This window comes from Erpetoichthys calabaricus, chromosome 4 (assembly GCF_900747795.2).
Source record: "Erpetoichthys calabaricus chromosome 4, fErpCal1.3, whole genome shotgun sequence".
NCBI classification, from domain to species: Eukaryota; Metazoa; Chordata; class Cladistia; order Polypteriformes; family Polypteridae; genus Erpetoichthys; species Erpetoichthys calabaricus.
In genome coordinates this window covers 246,271,746-246,275,231 of record NC_041397.2, presented here as the reverse complement: position 1 = coordinate 246,275,231, position 3,486 = coordinate 246,271,746, and positions in this window count along the sequence as shown.

Here is a 3,486-nt window from a genome sequence, read left to right as displayed (position 1 = left end):
CCATCCCCCCTTGGCCTTCACTTGGAGCAGTAGGTCACTCCTGCTCTTGTGTGCTCAGAAGGAATGACGCAGCTCCATGACTGCCATCTGCTCATTCCCTACAGGGTGTCATTCCCAACTGCTTCCCTGCTCAGCCGTAACAGCTCAGCCATGATACCGCCTCTCTTATTCTTCTTTTCCATTTTAACCTCCAATCTCTGTTTCTTTTCATGCTCCCTCGATTTCTCCTCACTGTCCCACTCAGACTCCTTTTATTCTTAAGCAGGTGTAGGTGCCTGAATGCAAACACAAGAGTGCTAATGAGGAAACCACCTGAACTGTGCACTTCTCCACACAAAAGCAGGTCCAGCCAATATCTTCATCACATGCTTGTTCACATGCATATGCTAGCCCAGAGCTGAGTACACTGCCATTCAAGATGACGTAAAACATTAGCGATACAATCGGTTGCATTTCTTTCATTTTTCCAAATGAAGACAGGCAAGTGAAGTGCCTCATGGTCACATAGTGTCAGATGAAGAATTTGGACCCACAACCTCAGCGTTTCAATTCCAAAGCCTTAACCACTACACCACATTGCCTGGAGAAAAAAATTAGAATATGCTTTACAACACAAGTACGTTTTTCTCATCTATTACTGAAAACTACACAGGGTAAATAACAATTAACAAAAAATAGAATTTTTGGGTTGAGTATTCCTTTAAGGCAGAGAGATTAACACAATTCTACCTCCTCAACCAATATTTGTTTATTTCTAAAGGCATATAGAACTATTTGGTGTTGACTCAACTAAAAGAATAGTGTCAGATTTATCACTATTTAAGATACAACAATACTTGAGTTTGGGGAGCAGCTCCTGAACTGTAGTTGATGGCATATAAAGCAGCCAATGATTTAAGATCACAATTTATGCATTTAGTGGGTGCATTGCTTAGCTAGGCGATCAATTTTGCTGCCATATTTTTAGATGAACTATGAGAAATATAAGATCCCCTCTGTAGAAACTTGGTAAGGTGCCAGATACAAGTTCAAACGTTTTCTTGGAGATTTTCTTCCTTTTTAATACCTCAGATAGCTGTAAAAAGATATCATTACTACTGACATGAAGTAATACCGTTATTACTTCAATGATACTGGAAATATAATGTAGCCACAATATCAGAAACCTTGGTAGCTGGGAGGCATTGTGCTTTACCTGCTGGATTTATAGAATTAGAAATTCTAACATTACTCATTAAGTATTAGGTACCTCTTATTTTTAGCCTCAAAAATGTGCTGCTGAGTGTAGAGTACCAGTTCTGGGCTTTGAATTGGTGACTTTGTTAAGAGTTCTAAATTTTGACTTCATAGACCACTATCTCACCGTTAATCATTCATCCAGTGGTTGGATATGGGCTGCTGACTTTGGCTGGGCCAAAGCTACTATGAGGCCAGAAAAGATGGTGACTGAATTAGAAATGACAGTTCTATCTGAATGATAGAATTATCATTATGTGAATACTATGTGAATTTCCCCTTAGGATTAATAAAGTATCTATCTATCTATCTATCTATCTATCTATCTATCTATCTATCTATCTATCTATCTATCTATCTATCTATCTATCTACATAGACACTGTTACAGGAGGCTGGGGGCCAGACCCAGGATGCTGGGAGGCCTGGAAGGACAGGGATGCAGTCAGTACGTCCCCCGTGCCACGAGGGGGCAACTGCCCTGGATAAGCAGGGGACCACAGGGATGGAGCAAGGAGGCACAAACCCGTGGGGGTCCGTGGCACCCTAAGTCTCCTAAAGACCGGGAGCTCTGCACTTCTGCCACACCTGGAAAGGTGGGGGAAGATCCTTCCAGCAACACCCGGAGTGCTTCGGGGTGCTCATGCGGCACTTCCACCACACCAGGAAGTGCCGGCGGAAGAACATCAGCAAGCACCTGGAGCACATCCGAGTGGAAATAAAAAGGGGTGCCTCACTCCAATCAGAGAGCTAGAGTCAGGAGTGGGAGCAGGACGAAGCTCCCGTGAGGAGAGGAAAGGCGGCCCACGGACAGTGAGAAAAAGGCCCGTGTGGAGGGTGATTGGTGCTGGGAGCACTGTGTGTTGGGTGGACTTTATTGTGAAAATAAATGTGTGTTTTTGTAAAGTGCAGGTGTTAGTCTGATGGTGTTCGGACCCATGCTCACAACACTCATTCAAATTAATTTTCAGTTTACCTAATGGCTGTCAAGTTCCTAAAGTTATTTTCCAGAACACATTTTTTATCACCAACTGTATGCTGATTTTAGACAATTAAAGCTGCAGTGTGTTTTAGGCAGAAAAAGTTACAGAAGGACAGACACATTTAGTGCCGAGTCTGTCTTAAGGTGATATACTGTGCTGTCTGCAAAGCTGCCTTAGTTTCATTATCTGCTCTCTGTAAGTCCTCAGTGTTCATTGAGTAATCTCTAAACACTGACAATCAGATCCTTGATTGGTTGTTACAAGGGACTAGCATCGTTTGGCTTCAAGTTCTAAAGTGAAACAATCAAAAGAGATAGTTTTCACATGAACTAATGTTCTTGGGCTAAAGTAATTTAATCCAAAATATACTTTGTTCCAAATACAAATTTGCATACTGTACTGAACAAATAACCCATTTTTAGCTCTGACAAAGGCTTTTTTTGCACCATGAGATAGAAAGACCTCATGGAGCCTTGTTGATGTGGGGGTGTTTATTATGTGGATTTGATAATAATTGTCCACCTTTAACAAATTCCTTTAAAAAATGATTTTGCAAAAATTTTAAGTGAAGCACTGTTTCTAGACCCTTCACGGTCTAGAGTTTTAGCAATAATCTTACACAGCAGCTCAATAAAGAAATTGGACCATTAAAAGAGAATTCTTAAAGATGAGAAAAACGGTAATTTATGCCTGCAGAATTGTTTTATGAAAAAGGTTTCTAGCATCAGTTGTCCTTATTTAGAATTTTTTTTTATTCTGCCGGGTAGCCATCTAGGTCTCACGCTTTCTTGCCTTGTTGGTGTTATAATCACTAAGAATTGTGTAGTAAGTGGTCAATGATGATGATTTTTATGGGCTAAGAAAATAACCAAGAAATTAAGAGATCAAAAACAGGCAGAGAGAGGTATTGTCTGATAAATGTTATGTTATAGCCAGAGTTTTGACTTATTTTTCATTTCTTTGTATCAACCTTCTTTGTTTATTGGGAAGTATTATTTTTCATATGCGTATTGTAATTATGCATTTTTGTTAGTATTATCCATCCATCCATCCATTTTCCAACCTGCTGAATCCGAACACAGGGTCACGGGGGTCTGCTGGAGCCAATCCCAGCCAACACAGGGCACAAGGCAGGAACCAATCCTGGGCACATCCATCCATCCATCCATTTTCCAACCCGCTGAATCCAAACACAGGGTCACGGGGGTCTGCTGGAGCCAATCCCAGCCAACACAGGGCACAAGGCAGGAACCAATCCTGGGCACATG